The 18838-nt window shown below is 36.8% G+C and overlaps 2 protein-coding genes across 3 annotated transcripts in view; one reads left to right on the top strand and one right to left on the bottom strand.

The window, feature by feature from the left end:
- Positions 1-18838, bottom strand: part of LOC110834761 (protein transport protein Sec24C) — a 104066-nt gene that overhangs the window by 23630 nt on the left and 61598 nt on the right. The gene's annotated exons all lie outside the window — the stretch shown is intronic.
- Positions 652-18838, top strand: part of LOC110834756 (uncharacterized) — a 77606-nt gene continuing 59419 nt past the window's right edge. Inside the window, exon 1 of one of the 2 annotated variants that reach the window (XM_022074222.2) lies at positions 652-1618. The gene's annotated coding sequence lies outside the window, so the exon portion shown is untranslated. The remainder of the gene's footprint in view (positions 1619-18838) is intronic. The other variant, XM_022074221.2, reaches the window with a different exon arrangement.

Raw genomic sequence — 18838 nt, forward strand, 5'->3', positions numbered from 1 at the left:
CTGTTGGATTCATTAGTCACTCTTATCTGCACATAACACTGACACGTAATAATTAACAATTAATTTTGGGAGATTTCTTATCAGATCAATCACTGTAAGACTTCAAATTGTTATCTCACTTCCCAGCGTTACCTCGACATACACAATGTAAACACACGTGTACATGTACATACACAACCAGGAGAATTTACAAGTAGAGGCGCAAAGAACGCCTATGGACACTGTGTCCTCCCGTACAGACAGCAGTTTTCCAATATTGCTATATTTATAACTAACTCCATATATATCTACGCACGTCTCCCAAGTTAATTATTTCTTCCTTTCCGATTTTCCGTCAAAAAGTTTTGACATTAATTTATCAATTATCCCATGCTTCGACCATCTCATTCGTTTCGATTATTGGTCGAAATAAAAACTTCCTCTCTCTTAAATCAAAATATTCTCCTTAGCTCTCTGTTCTCAAAAACCATCAGTCTACGTTCTTCCTGTGAAGTTCTAAACCAATATAAAAATGATGAATGACATGTAATCCGAAAATCATGGTCAGTCTGTCGAAAAATGTGAGTTCCAAGATCTTGGCCGCTTGATGTCACTGCTAGCACGGCGCTTGGTGCTGAAGAGTGGGGGAGAAAAACAGTTGCGGGCGTCGCGGCGCCAGGCGAGCGCAGTGGGTTGAGTGTTGCCTACCAGGGCAGGGGCAGTGGTGAGACAAGCAACAGCTCCAGCCGGGGAAATTGTGCAAAAAATTAAAAGAAAAAATTTACAAGGAAGGAACGTCATTCAGTTTCCATTTACAAACATCACATTATAACTGCCTTTATACTGAACTTTCCCGCTTGAAAGACGACGCAGTCAGTGATTAAGATAACCACATTATTTTATTTAAAATGCAAGATGTTAATGTGATAGTTAATTGAAACTGATAGAAAGGAACCTAACCAGTGATTGGAACGAAATAAGATTTGGTTACACATACAAACTAATTTTTATTACGTTAGTATCATGTCTAAAGCTGTGAATATTTAATGCTTTATCTAAATAACGCAATATATATATAACTATTTTTAAAAGGTACTCGCAGGCAAGTGAATGATTTGTGTCAGTGGTTAATTAGTCACTGTTATCAGTCAATTATTTTAACACTTGTTACATGTGTGCGCATAAATCTACAGTATATGACAGTCGACTGAAAGCAGCAACACAAGAGCGAAGGTTTACATGTCTTTTAATTTCAGCATTCAAATGCCAAATTAAATCCCATTCTAAATGAACGCTTTAATCACTGCCAGTGAAAAGATAGCAAGTAAATCTACCTTCAGCAAGTTGACCGAATAAGTTACAAGTCATAAATAAGTTCTCGTACAAAGTTTTGATTGTATTATTTTCATATCCAGATACAAATATACAGTGATATTAAGGTGAAACTGAGACTCTCAGTTCAAAAAATAACTTGAACTTGTCGGTTAACTACGTGTGTTTGTGTGAAGTGACTGAGAAAATACAGGATTCTTTTATCAGAAACAGCGACATATCCTACATCAAGATTCTGCGCTTTGCAAAGGTGAGCCCTACGTTCTTCTGTTATCTGCAATCATGGAGTTCTGGTGGTGGCCTTGTGGTAAGAGGTTAAAGTCTCTGAACATCACTTTTTAGTGTAAAAAATAAGCAGTTGACATGACATTTATTTTCAACATTGTCCATCGTCTTAAGTTTTAAGATCTAAAGTCGTGACCGAGTCGTCAGCGCATCTGATTCGTACTACGGAGGTCTCAGATTAAAATCTCGACTAAGAGATGCAATCCTGACTGACATTTTTCGTGGTTTTTGTCAGTCCCACCAGGAATATGCCAGATAGTAACTCAAATCAGGACACGGCCGCTTGTTTCGAAGAACATCCTATCATTCGACGCTAAATAGTCTGAGCTATTACCAACGTCGTCAAATAAATAACTAATATACATTAAGTTTTTTTAAGACGGTGGATAAGAATGAATGCTACTGAATCAAATGGAATAAGACAGTATGCTTCTAAAAATTATAACTGAATTATTTTGTTGTAAACTATTCCCTCCCATTTAATTTAACGGTCTACAAGAAATGCTTAAAAATCAGATCAATTTACTTTGAATTTTAGGGCTCTTTATTGGGACCCTGAATTGTAAAAAGGACTCTCCTGCATGGAATTTATCTAAGCGAAGTTCACATTACAACCGCATAATAAAGACCATCATAACTGTAATCCTCATCAAATGTTATTGGGCCTATCAACCGGTGTACGTTGCACTAGCAGAATCTAGGGAAACCCCGTCCAGATTGCCCAAGGCCCAGGTCTCACTACTTATAGAAGCTAATCCTCTCTAAAGACCCAGAGATTATACGACATCTGGGCTCCATACGGAGACATTGATAATGGCTACCAGTAAGCTGAGAAAACAATAAGATTTTTCTAGGTAGAATAATGTACCGCATGGGAGATTCAGGGCTTCTAGCAGATTAAGTGAACGGGGATGCACAAAACATCAGAAATAGAGGCGGGGAAGCTGTCGGTTAGGCACCTGCCCCATTTACAAACTTACATGCATAAGAAAGACCAGAAACGCATACAGCATTTTAGTTTTAAAAGCCTGAAGTGAGGAGACCACTTGGAAAACCTACATGTAGTTGGGAACGTAATACTAAAATGGGCCTTAAAACAAACAGGATGTCAGGATGTGGACTAAATTCATTTGGTTCAGTGTAGGATCCAGTAGCGGGCACTTGTAAAAACAGTGATGAACCTTAGAGTTTCATAAATGGCGGCGAAGTTCTTGACTAGCTGAGAAAATTTCAGTTTGTCGTGAAAGGTTCTGTTTTATTGAGTTGGCTGAACTTGTATTACGCGTAGGAAATAAAACAAGTACAGACTCTAATCTGGGTATGAGACATAAAGGTTTAAACGTTAAAACGAAACTATAAACTCAAATTCCTTCCAGAACTTATTCTTTACAGATAACACTGAAGCATGGAATTCTCGTCTCCTCATCCATTCCTAGCTCACAATCTGGATTTACGCTTACATCTATTCTACGAGCTGATTGTGTGGTTCAGAAGTGCCTCGTAACGGTAACAAACTGTAGCCAGCAAACTAGTCCCGCCCGTAAAAGACAAAATTCGACTTTTCCCCTGGATTGTGTAACAGGAAAGCGAATAGTACAGCTTCGGTTTTGTTCTGTTTGTACTCCTGATCTATAGGTAGCCAGCAAGTAACTGCATTTAAAATTTGCATAAAAAGCTATCAAAGAATGATTTCCCCCACTGCCAGGAATTTTCACGAGCAATCCTGTGATTAAGTCTATCCTAGATATTCCTCTAGGCAGTTTATATTTGCACCAACCAATTACTCTTTTTGGGTTTCCCAGAGAAGCAGGAAAAATCGAAACTACAGATGTCGGTGCCAACCCCATGCGCGATATAGACGTCAAAGTGACATTCGCAGTGAAATTGGATTCCATGACAGTGTGAGTGACGCTGCATTTCAGGTCCTGGGTTTTTCTCAGTATTTGCTATTATATAAACTTTCATACTGTCAGGCTACTTTATAAGCCATAAGCAATATTGAAACCATTTAAATTTACCTAAATTTTTATACTCCTTACTGAGAACCCAACACTCCGTTACTCTGTTAGCCAAGATATTCTCCGCCCTTTATGAAACCTGAATTTCAATTATCATGGCTAAAAGAGCCCATCACTATACCTTATCCTCAGCCAATTAAATCTAATCTTCATCCTCACAGTCTATTTAAGGTCCATTTCATTAACCTCCTAGGTAGCTTAGGTCTCCCAGAAATTTCTAATTCTGTAATAATCTATCAATTTATTTTACGATCCGTCTCATAGAGCGAATTTTAATTCATATTTAACTTCCATTTCAGCCGTCTATAAGGTTCACTTTTCGCTGCAATACGAACCATTGGTGCAGGAAATGTTTACCATTTGATTTAACTCAAATTCTAAGTCGTAATAATATAACAAACAATCTCCAGAGCACGAACCTTACACAGGAATCACATTTGTTGCCTGGGAAGTGGAATGACGGTAGTGACAAAACACAGTCGTAAAAGTAAATGGAAAGTCATCTGTTATTTTCAGTTGAAACGTTCAATGAGGTATCAGAAACGTTAACTACCGAGAATTGTTAAAACGTCAACCCGAGACCCTTCACTTGCAATGCAATGTCCGTATCGCTAACGTCTATAGATACTATAGCATCGTGGCATAAGTGCATAGTCTTTGTTTAGGAGCCTGAATAATTTTGTAACTGCAACAAGTAATTTACATGCAGCTAGAAAATCCTTACTACTACAGCGGCGATGTCAGTTTGTATTATCTGCATGTCATATTTGAGTTTACAGGCAAAACAAATGCCTAAATAAACACACAATTTAAAGAAACTCAATAACAACAAATTTCACTTTAAAATATTTCTCATTCACTAAATCGTTCGCCAACTCACTGAATCACACATCACTTATTTACCATTCAATCCTCATTCATTTTCCCACTCACCTTCGTGTCTTTCCTTTCATTCATCTGCACACACACCAACTAATTCATCCACCAATTCATTCGCCTGGCATTCGGATCTACTGTCATTTTAACATCTGTACTCAGAAGCAACCAGAAACAAATTCAACTTACTGCGAGTTAAAAATACCTTCCACCTCGTAGTTCAATCTGAATTCACAGCCATGCAGTAACATGGTTAGGGCTGATGCTGTATTCTCTAACCACAGGACTTCGAGGTTGAAGAGTTAGATTACAGAAGTTGGCTGCTTACATCAACATTTTCACGTGTTACTTATGGCACAGGACTTCAACCATGCACCATTACCCCACACATTTCTCGGAACAATTACGAAAACTTTCGGCACATGTAAGCAGATTTTTATTAAATTTCGCTTACAAAGTTTTGATTAGAAAGCCTCATACTAAAAGGCCTCTCGAGAATAAAAGATATGAATGGGAGAAAAACAATAAAATGGAACGAGCAGCTACAGAGAACGAGCGCTTTGTAAATAAGGTGATGAAATCGATAAAAGAGAATTTCTTGAATAGTAAAAGCCATCAGTTATTTGCACGTCAAGCGATTACTCGGCTAATTAGTTACTTATTCGTTTAGTTATTCTTTAAAACAGCCGATTAGCTTTACTGGTGGGAAATCAAATCTCACGCTGCAGTCAGAGGCATGCTGACTTATACAGATCAGTCAGCAGTGAAGCGAAGGAGATTATGATGGGCTGAAAACTTAGCTGGGACAGAATAATATCACTTTCCATCCATTTTAGGACAAAGGAAAAATTACCTTAATAAAAATTTACGTTTTCATGAACTCATTATTCAGAGTTTTTGCTTTTAAATGGTTCTGTCAGCAGAATTACTTTATTTTCTTGTTATAAAATTTTGTATCGATACTTTATTATTAAGATCATTTTTGCACATGTTCAAACACTGGCGATTTATGTGGCTATTTATATTTGTCCTGCTGAAAGTACCGATAAAAACTTTCATAATAGTAAAGCGATTAAAACCGCAAGAAAATCTAAAGAAAAAATCATTTTAATATATCCATTAAAACGTTAATTTTTAATCAAGGCTTGACCTGTAGATAAAAATAACGCATTCTCTCTAAAATATAAGTGTGATACTTCTCAGAATCATAAAAGCCTCTTATTTCAGACAGGTTTAATTTGTTTTCATTAAACCTGGCTCTTATAATGAATGAACTTCGTGACATATATGTCAGAAGTCGGCTATTAATGAAGGCCGCTCTTAACAAGGTTTAGGAGTAAATGCAAATCATAAAATTTGTACGCTTGCACCTTGAATGGGAATTTACGTACCTATTCCCTGATTAATTTTTTTCATAACTAGAAGCTTGAAAGCAATTCCAAGCAATTAAAAACAAGTGATTTGAATCTGGGAGTAGATAACACCTGTATTTCTTGTAAAATCCAATGATGAAGTCTAATATACACATTACATTCCTCATAGATCCATTTCCGTACCGCATTTTATCAAGCCTTTAGTGTTACAATATTCATGATGAGAGAAAATAATTACAAACGTATAACTGACAAGGCATAAAAGTTTACTATAATAATAATAATAATAAACAATTGCAATGGATAAAGATCATATATTTGGTAGGATGAGGTTTTCATGGAGGTGAGTCTGAAGATGGCTGTCTTCTGGGTTGTAGCGCTGTGTAGTCTGGTAGAAGATTATCAACGTTTCAGAGGTCCTTGCTGCCTCTATCATCAGGGCTCATCGCCCTGATGATAGAGGCAAAATAGAAACTTGGAAAATAAACCCGTCTTGGGTGTAAAATATAATAATCTCCAACGTAAGCTCGCGTGCAACTTTTTTTTTACTTCCATCAGTCAGTTTTCCCCTTCTAAAGTAAATCCTTCCACACGAACTTGTCCGGGTAGCGCAACAGTATAATTCGTGATGATTGTGAGAAAGCACGCTTGTGAAGTCCCAAGGAACCCCGTGGACTTACTTACTACGTGTTCACAAGACAGGACAGGATGTTTCGAACTGAGTGCCAAGGTCTGTCTTCAACGCTTAGAACGGCATGAGAGAATGATTACACGCCTGTAACGAATTTACAAAAATGTGTCTGTCAGCTTCCCGATGTCTGTCCGTCCGTATATATGAAGTAACAACTGAAGAACTGCTGAAATAACTTTCATTAAACTAGATAATGGGGAGATTTTTTCTTAAATTTGTCACCACATTGGAATTTTTGTTAAAATCGGACAACATCAATGGAGACTTTACATGAACATCTAGATATGTTTTTGCGCGTGGAAGTGATGAAGGGGAATCCTCAGCCAGACACCCCTGCCTACGCTAAAGTCATTGACTCCAGACATTTTTAATGTCATGAGTGCCATTTGCAAAGGCATAAAAATACATATCAGACAACATTCATGAACTGAAAATATGCAGTCTATAAAAGAGCGAATGTGTAAGAATTGTTACTCTATGCGTATATTTTCTACTTTGTTTACAGTACAGAAGAGCTAATAAAGTAGATTCATTCCTTATTATTCAGTAAGTGTAATTTATAGAAACTATAACGCTCCACAACCGTTATTTTGAAAACAAAACTGATTAGAGGTAAATAAAGAGCCAATAATACGTCACCTCTAAGCCCAAAGCCATGAAAAACGAGGTTTAATTGTGGAAATTACATTGCAGTATTTATTACATACTTTTTGGTATTTTTAATTATCATTTCAAATATAATTACACAAAATATGTTATCATAAATATAGGTTATGTAGGGCACATTTTAAATCAATATTCTTTAACCACCTTATATCATGACCTTCAGGGTAATTTTATTACCTATTTTTGCAATTAGTTATCATGTAAATTAAAATATATTGAAACAGGACAAACATCTTAACGATGTATAAAATTTGAGGGTCTCCCGCGGTTTTAAGAACACAGTTCCAGAATCACTCTGCTATATTTCTAAATCTACCTCTTGGCTTACACAAACGTGTAATCGTCTACTCGGCGCAGTCTTCGATTTATTCACATTATACAAAATAAATAATAATAGATAATATAATTGCTTCTATTCAGTATAAAATAAGGAGAAACAAGCTTTCGTTTAAAAGTAAATATGATTTAATGCGTTCGTCCTTTGAGATTTTATAAAAAAACTCATGTTCAAAAATTTTAAAATTCAAATATTAATTCCGCTGAATAAACAAGAAAGAACTAGTCGATGCGTTAAGCGTGTTTCAATTGATGACTGTTAACTTGATTCGGCCATGAAAATTTTAATGAAATTATTCATAATGGATGAAGATTTAATAACATTTCAAAGAAACGCTTTCGCTTCCATCAAAATATTATATTTTAAATAGAATTTTATGAAAAGTTGCCAAAGTAAAATTAATAAAAATGTTGATTATATGGAGGCATGTGACAAGTCAGCATACTATATTTATGTAAGACATTGTTCAGTCTCTCGTGCATTGTTGACTCTACACCGTAACTGGTCGTTACAATACCAACATTTCCATCGCAAAAAGTTTAACATCGCTAATGCCGCTAGAAATTAAACTAAACCACAATATATATGTCAATATAATGGCAATCAGTCACCCGAAGACGGGAGTACAGCCAAATTCCGAAACGTCGTATGTATTAAATACACCTCAAATTACAGACCAGATTAATGTAGTAGCGGTAAGACACTGGATTTTATTCAGGAGTTCCCGGTCTAGGTTCCATGATTGTTAGTGGCTGTCATGACAGGTTTGTTGTAATTTTTCTGAATCTCTCTCCAGGCAAATGCCAAAATTGTGCCTTTAAGTAGGCCACGGCAAACATCTTACAACATTCTGCATAGGCCTACCATTAATGATCATCTTCTCGACTAATTCGAAGCTACGGAGTGTCCAACATAAATGCAGAACTATGTAAATTTCTGTATTAAGGAAAGTTCTGAGTGCATATACTTACATGGTAGGGTAATATTAAATATTAAAATGCATCTAAAAAGGTGCCAGGATGTGTATTGGATTTATCTTGCACCGGGAAACCGTAGTGCATCTAAATAATATTTAAAAATTCAGTCAGTACCCCAAAGAAATCCCAACACTTCTCCAATGCGTTGATGCTGCTTAAGGAAATAGCCCTTGTCTACATTGAGAATCACAGGAAACTCATAAATATAAAATGCAGTCACTTAATGTCAATGTAGATGGTACATGCAGGTATCACTGGACTTCAAAGAGAAAAGGAACTTCGAATTTTATACAGGACAGAGTGTATTGTTAGGATAGTAGTATAAACTATATGAAGATCGTTTGAGAACGTTGCTAGAATGCGAGAGACGAGAACTAATTATAAAATTTTTATAAGAAAGCCTCTTGGGAAACGTCCAATTGGAAGAACGATAAAGAGATGGCAATACAGCATTAAGACTTATTTGGGAGGTAGGTTGACGGGATCGTAAGTGTGTACAACTAGTTTTGAATTGTGTTCAATGGAAGTGTTGGTATTAGAGGCGTTAAAACTCTGGGCTTTTATACCTTAGTAGTAGATAACACGCTCTGCAACTACGTACGAGAAGTTGCCGCCACCCCAGGCGTTTCAAGACGTGGAGTCTTATACGTGCCGAGTTAGGCTTATCTTTAAAAATAATTCACTGTGTGCTATGTGCACTTGTTACGCTTTCGTTACTTTCACCTCCACTTGAAGTTCAATTTCTATTAAACAAGAGAATGTAAGATTTCAGGTTCTCCGGCGATGAGTACGAAGATGAAGATTTCTGTCTTCTGGGTTGTTGCGCTGTGTAGTCTGGTAGAAGTTTACCGACGTCTCATAGGCCCTTGCTGCCTCCAACATCAGGGCGATGAGCCATGTTTCCTGGCAGAAAAACATCGACATTTAAAAGGTTCTCACTGCCTCCATCATGCGAGCCCTGATACTGGAGACAGTAAGTGATCTTCAAAACAAGAGTGTGTCTGACATAAGAATTTATTTGACGTTTTAAGGAATTAAATAATTCGCTTAGTACTCATGGATTTAAGTCTCCTATTCAGGTGGTAACTTGGACTCTTTTCCCTGGACAAAGAGGCCGGGGCATGTAAATATTTTTTAAATATTTGTTTTATTCAACGCGTGTAATTGGAATGAACTTCGTGACCACATGTAGGCCTTCATGAACTGCAGTTTCAATTCAGTAGTACAACCAGATTGATTATTCTTTTTAAAGCAATTATCACATTTGATCATTATTCAGTGACCCAATCATGGCGGTATAACACTTAAATTTGGTTTACAGGAAATAATATTACTGATAATTAAGTTAAATTCATTTACAGTAGTTAGTTAAAATTATGGCGATTTAAATTTGGATTTGGATAATGTTTCAGGAATAATCAGTGTACTTGAGTACCGAATAAACCCGTCAATCGAGCAATCAATCAATATCCGACAGTCTTCCCGGAAGATGACAGATGCGACAAATGAACTGACGTATAAGCAGATAAACGGACACCATTCAAATATGTAAACTGATGAACAGAAGCCATGTTTATCACAGGACATAATTCATAGTATACGTTTATGAAACATAACAGAAATTTCACAATTCTGATCAATTGCTAGTTCCATCATCAGGATGCTGGAGATAACACGCCTCTGAAAAGTCGCCGTGAGAACCTGAAGTCTCACCAACCTATAATATATTTAGAAACCGATTGCGAAGGTACATGATCAGGTAATGACAAATAATTATGTCATAATTCGAAATTTACTACACAAATCTTCGTATGAACCGGTATTACCCATATTAACATCAATAAAAGTTGCTGAAATAACGAAATGAGGAGGCAAAGAGAATAAAAAAAAAGAAATACCAAACAATCGACGTATTTATTACGATCGTAGCAATACTGTTTTACACTAAAATGAGACAAAACACTTGTTGAGATTTCTCACTACCCTCACGCTCTAACATCAACGGCAACGCTCTGAAAGGAAAGACCTCAAGAGTTTCTGTTGAGATGTAAAATAGGAAGAATCATGAGCGGGGAAGTGGGGGGGGGGGGGTATTCTAGATAACAGCAGCGCTGCCACGTTGCTAAGTTACCACGGACGAATAAATTTACTTTATATTATGATGCGGTAATTCTAGCGTCTATTGCCACAACCCCTACTTTGACAGGTTTCTTATTAGAATGTTCAGAAAGTATTGCCTCTGAAAGGTGTTTTTAATGACGGATTTGAGATAAGAGAAGGTTAAATTGTATGTAATGGCTTACCAGAATGTCGTCCTATTACAAGCAAGATCTGCGTGAAGGCCAACTTTATATTATATATGGGCATTGGGACCTGGAATATTGAATTGGCTACCATTCTGAGTTCCCTGTTTACATGGGGTAGATGAAGAGAATTTTCAGAGACGGATAAGTAATACATAAGAGAAGTTTCAATATCACCAGAATTGCTTTGCTAATTGGTCAGCGGTATGTATCCCAGCATATGTTTAAATACGTCCACGCGCAATATTTTAAATATTAAGAATATCGTTTGAACGTGCAAGTAAACGGCATTCTTGTGATCGTACAAACTGATCCAGTGCATAGTTCGACACATTTTGTCTCAGCATTTCCGACACTACGCCAGGAAGACATTACAGATTCTGGGACAGAGAAAGATAAGCAAAGAGAGAAAAAGAATGCACAAAGAACTCTCGCAAAGAAGTCAGTGTGTCTTAACGACAAGTCCGCCCTGCAATGAAACACAAAAGCCTTGGAGAAAGACGTATAAAAAAGTGGGAGACGTGTACTGAAGAAGCAGGAAAGCGCTAATAACATTGGTTCAGACTATGGAAGTTCTTACACTCACACACACACAATGACTGAAAGAATAAAAAGGGGTAAAACGATGTGAGAGTGGGGTTGAGGAGGGGAACAGAAATACTGAGAAGGCGAAGCATCTCAAACGAGATGTTTAGACGTATTTGCGAAAATTCAGCCTTCGTAATGATGTTACAGAAATCATGCAGTGTACAAAATTTTAATCGAGATTCTCAGCTTCTTAATCGTCATGGAAAGGTTAAGATCATGTTCCGAACATTCTTTAAGATATAGGTGAGTTGTGATAATTACGTCCTGATGAAAGAAACTCAAATAAATATTGCATAGGAGCTTCAGATTGTGGTATTGTGAAGATCCAGAAAACAAACAGCAGTCATCAATTTTTATACCATAATTTCATTGATATGTCATAGCTATAATAATCGAGGTTATGTAAATTTAATTAGTTTGTTACGGCTTCGTTATCAAATATAATTCCTTGGCATTGCGAAAAAATTAAACCACTTACCAAAATAGCTTACTGTCTCCATCATTAATTTGTACCATGTCTTATTTCTGTGAAAATAAATTCCTGTTTACTTATTATTAGATGATGAATGTGACTGTACGTTACGTACTTCTATAACAATATTTCTATGTGAAAAAATTAAGTACTAACCAGTATGTCTTATTATTTATACGAACAGGTATTTGAACAGTCTTATTAGAAGAACACACTTGAGCCGAACGCCTAATAATAAATTCATACTTAGAGCTTCATGCTAAAGTATTTGAACCGCGTCTTAGTCTTCTACGTCTTATGTGATAACAACAATTGTGCATGGTACGCATACTTTCCTGTTGAAATTTTGATTTCTCTACTGGTTACGATTTCCGATCTTTAGTTAGACATAAACTGTTTCGTAACTCTATAAAATCGACTTCTGGGAATTGGCGGACTAACATACAGAGAGATAAGCAGTTGGAAGTCTACAACATGCACACATTGGCAACATGGTTATATTTTGCCTGGTTTGGTTTGTTTTTTGTTAACATAACTTTAAATGGAAAAAGGTGTTCCGTCTAAAGGAAAGAACATAAATGCAAGAAAATGCGTTGTTTTCTACTGTATAGATTTATTTAAAGTTCTGTATATAGCAAGAGCGAATTTATAAAAACATAATTTTTCACTTCCTGGGACAGAAAATGCCTTTGGAGTTGTTAAGATCACGGTAATGGTGTTCGTTCCCACATTCTGCAGTGAAACCGACGAGATAGTGAGGCAAGAAAATGGTGTGGAAAATGAACTCATTTCTGCCACAACAGCCTTGACGAATGGGACGAGGTAGACGACAAACATTTCGCTAGCATCAATGAACACAGCTGGTCTAATGACAGGGAGAAAATTGTTTGTGCTGTCAATTATATCAGATATAAGAGGAGCGACGTGACTGATAGGAAATTAAAATAATAAATCACTGTCTGGTACGGACATAAGTCCTCTGCAGAAAGCGTGGAAGTACACGAAAATTATTTGTAATACACGATTCGTTAGCCTGTGGCTTGACTCTAACGGAAGAGGTAGGAGTGACGAGATTTGGTGCATCACTGTATAATATAAGTTTCTCAATACACAACTCACATGGGCCATGCGTAATTGACCATTTTTAGGAATAACAATGTCTAATATCACAGCTCATTATCATTCTAAGCCGTCTGGAAAAAAACGAGTCTCTTCAGAAGAACCTCCTTATATATTTCAAATACAATAACGTTAAGTTTGTACAAGCGTCATCCGTAATTTTCTGATGGAACTATGCACTTTCACTTAAAGACAAAAGTAGAACCAGTTTCAGAAGTACTGCGGTTTTTAAAACAGCTGAACAATTAACAAGTTAAAAAACACAAGGTTAATGCAATTTAATATTAAGAAGTTATGTTGACTGTAATATTTTCCCAAGATAAAACTTGTAAGTTAAGAAATTTTTATCAACACATTTATCAAACTGCCAATGTAAACCGTTTGTTGGCCAGTTATGATCTCAGCTAATAATCTTTTCAATAGTAATCCTTGATCGAGTCTGTCCGCAGACCTATTTATTGATTAATTTGGGAATCTGTCTGTTGGCATGGCTAATAATTTTCTTTATTTCGTAGCAATCACCAAAATATAAACAAAACAACAGGAACATGATAACCTATGAGGAATACAATTATTCGATAACCCTCATTTTTTTGCAGACGACTAAATAATAACGGTTAAGTTCAAATAAAATTTATATTTGCTAATTCCGATAGATTAACATTATTTAAATTTAAATATTAACAGATGAAATTACAAAATAAATTAACAATCAAGTTAAACATTACATTATATTTTATTAAAATAATAATTATAACATTTTAAGGAATTAGTTCTTTGTAGGTACTAAAACATTAATAATATAAATTTTAACAAAAGTGTAACAATATTAAAAATCTGTAGTCTTAGATCTGTGAGAAAAACACATAATATTATTAATTAATATAATAAAAACTAAAAACATAATTGATAATTCCAAGGTAAATGTTATATAGCAGATATTTTGTAAACCCATTGTGAATTGCACGCGGTTGGTCTGTTGCTCTTTTGTTATAACTCTTGTGTTAGTTAGTAAGCATAACATACCTTACTCAATAACGAAATAAAATTTATATTTTTGATTTAGTATTACTTTACTAAATTAAACGCTAAAATTAATTATGTGCGTTTGCCAAAAACTTGCGTCTAATACGACGGAAAGATGACTGCATAAAACCCCGTATGCAGTTACTGACATAATTAGCAATTAACAGGTAACCAGGATTGTTGGGTACCGCAGCACGATGTGAATTATGGACGATGTTATGATCCGTAAGCCCTCAGCTGTGTTTTACTCCGGGGACTACCGGTGCAGTGACTCATTATTATATTACTATTCGATCATGCGTGGCTACTATCTTATGGAAATTCTGTTTCAGTTGACAGCACTGATTTAATATTCAACGTAAGGGTTGAAATTATGCAAGTAATTTTATTTATTAAATTTAAATACATTCAATCAGTACAGGAATCCTTCCATATTTTCTTCAGTTCTCTCTTCATTAACATAATATTAAATTAGAATCAAATAAACACCTGTCGTCAATAAAACGTCATTAAATAACCTACGAATCAACCATACAATATTTCTTCCAATTCTGATACGTTACATAGAATTATAGATAATTTTATTACCACTTTCTTGCGACGAGGATAGAAACCCAATTTATAAATCTAAAGGAAGACAAAAAGTAGCTATTTTGAATGTCGCTTTCCTGTCACGTACACTGTAAATACCAGAGCTTAAAGCTTAAATTGTCTGGCTTGCACGGGCTCCGTAAAACTAAAAGCTGAAGTGAGGTATTTCGAAATTTCTCTGAGTTACCCTGGGCGATTTGTGAACAGACTATAGCCACACTGAATATGTCAGTTCACTAATAACGTGTCTGACATTATTTTGACAGTCGCTGGTTTGAATCTCGAGTAGAGTACCCATTATATCAACTTAAGTGCACAGTGATTTTTATCGGAATACTAGAAATAGGGCGCAAGATGTGACGTAAATCTCTATTTAAAGTCTAATACAAATAGGTGATATGTTTGGTTCTCAAGGTTGCAAGTATCAGAATTACTACCTCCTGGGATATTACGCCGTATAGTATCGTAGAAATTGACCAACATTTCGGAGGTGCTTACCGACTCCATCATCAGTACTATAAGTGATGATAACGGCCGTAATCACCTCCAAAACGTCGGTCAATTGATACCAGACTACACGGCGTAACATCCCAGAAGACATGCAGTTTCGTTGTGTACCAATAGTTTACACTCTGCGATGTTTTCCAGAAAGTTATGTACAGTCCGCAGACTAGGAGAAAATCCCTGCTAGGAATTCGTTAAACGCGCATGCGCAGATTTCGCGGTGAGTGACGACCCATCCTAAAAGCATTCGTTCCACAACCACTGAACGAACAACAGACAACAATCCTTCATGTGTTTTAATGGGTACAGCTTTAAGATTACCTCACAGTGGCACAGTGATTGAATCTAGAATATTATCGCAACACCCGCAGAACACATTAGAGGTGCACTCACTACACGCTACTCTTAACGGCTTGATGTTTTCAGTCTGTGTGTAGTAGCGTAAAACTCTGACGTATCGCACTTCCCACCAATAGCAGCCCTCTAGTCCAGCTGATAAGTAACATTCCCCCCGCACCGACCAGAAACGACTTCCCCTTGCAGGGATTTTCTCGTCATCTGTAGACAGTAGTTTGATTCGAGCTTCACATAAGAATGGGTTAAAAATTCGGAACGGAGAACTGCTATCCTTACGAAAATTTTGTGGTCTTTCTTAGACCTGGAATCATGTCATTAATTAAGCCACGACCGCTTCCTTCCATATCCTGACCAACATTCTGTTTATTAACCATCCTGATTCAATGCCATACTGACAATGCTGTTAAATAAACCAAACATAAGCAAATTAAACTGAGTTAAAAATGTCTGCCTCTAACTTGGGATTCAACCATAACAGTAGTAAGGACGGGGTCAGGATTTGGCTCGCTTTTCCAGGCAGACGTCATAATGACTGGCATCGTCCACAATTCTTGCTCCATCAGCCTGCGGTGAGCTGGTTGTTACATAACATACCCGGCATGTTAAAGAGACAGAAATACAGGCAGATGGTTAAGAGTCAAACAACACTGTTAAATTAAGTGACAGGTGGCCCTCTGTTTACTCAAAATGAGACAAAACTAAATCGCTTAATAGCTTAATATTGTATAACCTCGCAAGAAATTTTACTAGAATCAATGGTTACAATCTGAAGATAAGGTAATATAACAAAGTACTTCTTGATACGCGAAGCGAATAGCGGGTCAGCTAATAATAAATTCTCAGCCTCTCATGGAGACCAAGAATTTTTTACAGTGTTCTCAAAAAACAGCCACTGAGCCATATTCTGAGCCAGAGTAGTCCAATATCCACCCTCACACTCCACTGAAAACACGTTTTAATATTATATTCTCATCTATGCTTAGCTCTCCCAAAGTAGTGTCATCTAATCAGGTTTTATGACTAAAATCCTATAAATTCTGTACAAACTTATCTTAGACTTAGTAAACAGAAAATACGCTCAGATCGTATAGTGGAGAGGCAACCATAGTTGCCGTCACCAAATTGCATGCTTCAAGGTCATAGAAAAATAGTTCAACTTTGCAACACGAACAGCGGTGCACAGACAACTGAAAACAGCTCAGAGCTCTCAGCGTAACAACGCTGTACTGTTGACTTACAGCCTCACAGAAAGGGAGGGGTTACGAAGTCCATCCGTGGCCCTGAAGCCTGCAATTTCTTGACTGCTACTATAGCAGCAATTCAGTACTGGCGACATCTCAGACGATCAGCTACACAGGTAGCCGAGATGTCAGGCGCAGGTGTGTAGGTGAGACCAAGAACGACGGCCTTCAAATTGAGTGCTAGTTGATGTAACTAAGTCTCACCTCCTAACCTCATTCACTAATCTCCCTTTCACAAGCTCAAGCAATTATCTATTCACAAAGTAATTAATCTAAGGTTACATCTTTTGATTTACGAAGCACGCCGCATTGAGTGTGATTATGGGTTACCGAGTTTATGAGGACAGATTTTATGCACAGAAATTTAAAAGTCCCTGTGCACCTGTATGGAAAGATGTTGGAAATATAAAGTGATTAAAAGATTTCTTCCTGTACACACACGTCCAAGGTAGAACATGTGACGTGTGTTACTTTATAATGGAATATGTCATTAAGTTCTATAAATTACGTCCAAAACAGTTTTCAGTATGATAAATACTTAACGAAATGCAAAATAAAACAATTTCTGAAACGCCGGTAAAACAAAATGAAATATGCCACTAAAATTCGTAGACATTTTAAAATATTACAGCCGAGTTTTGGAAAGTAAATTGGCTACTGTACATGACGACTGTTAAATCTTTGATGTTTCATTTGTAAAACAGAACATCAAAGCTACGCATAGAATTGCTGTCATTAAGGAAACAAGAATTATTAACTCGGGTCAGAACTTGTTTGTCATAAATACATGAATGCTTTATACACAGCCCGCGAGATAATGAAATGTCATTTCTTCATGAAAATATAATACGGAAGACCATGGCCACACACACAATTCCACTCGTATTACTTTTTTTTTAAAAAAAATCCGAAATTTTAAAGCCAGTAGTTTTATAAAGTCATGACATATTGGTTCGTCAACAGATCGTCCGAAATCATCCGAACAAAATCGAACACGTTCTAACGAAATACAAATATCGGACGCAACGTCTCAGTCAGTGAAATCAAAGGAAGAAGGTAAATGTGTCAGTTAGTCTTACTTTCTTCCTTAGTGTGCATCTTGTGAGAGATTTTGCTGTTACTTTAACAACTTTTTAGTTTAATCATAGCTGATTCAGACAATTACATTGTTGGTTTCTAGTATCTTATTAATATTTCTGTCGTTCGAAAACGTAATCCCCAATTATAACATTTCACTTATGAGAAACAGAGATTTTGTTTATGATTTATCTCCAGGAACGTAACTACTCGTAAGAACGAGGACTGTTGGTATATTTGGGGGGGAAAAGAAAAAAATACTAACAAATTACTGCACCGAAAGACGAGTTAGGAAAATAATGCGCACGCGGTCCCCGTTTTGAATACCAGTCTGAAGGGGTGGGGGGAGGGAGGTGGTGGTCTATTGATTACGGGAGCCAGCGTGAGCTCTGGAGAGTACCAGGCGCATTCGACTCCACGGAGCTGGGATTATACACCCGGATCTGCCACTTCAGCGAGTCACCAATTTGAAGGCTGCTAGTTCATTTCAGAACGCTGCCATGGAGTGACCAAGAAATATCAATAAGAACGAAAACAACCAACGCCTCTATCTAAGGAGTTCTAGATGGCTGTCCTGTGGGTTTTTGCGCCGTAGAAGTTTCCGTTTCAGATGTGCTTGCTGCCTCCATAATCAGGGCGATGATGATGTAGCCAACGAGGTCTTCTGAAACGTCGGCAAACTGCTACCGGACTACACGACGCACGAACCCAGAAGGCGGCCATCTTCATACTCACCGCCTTAAGAACTTCGTATCCTACGCGTGCGAATATGTATTTTCCTTGGGATTTTATTTAAATAAACACTTTCCATATCTGTCCCTACAAATATATTTACAAGCACATAAATAAAAGCTCTTCTACATATTCGAGGCATGGTCAGTGTTCCCTGATTTTTGCACCATTTCACATTTTCGAATAGATCTTAGGGGAATAAAATTGCTGGATTGAGTTGGCTGAGAACAGGTTCTAATCGTTTATCGTAAATTCGTTGATAAATTTTCCTTGTATAACAAAAGACCAGTGTAT

Source organism: Zootermopsis nevadensis, unplaced genomic scaffold (genome assembly GCF_977971745.1).
Source record: "Zootermopsis nevadensis isolate Lab colony 2312 unplaced genomic scaffold, Znev_1.0 Znev_ptg000028l, whole genome shotgun sequence".
NCBI lineage: Eukaryota > Metazoa > Arthropoda > Insecta > Blattodea > Termopsidae > Zootermopsis > Zootermopsis nevadensis.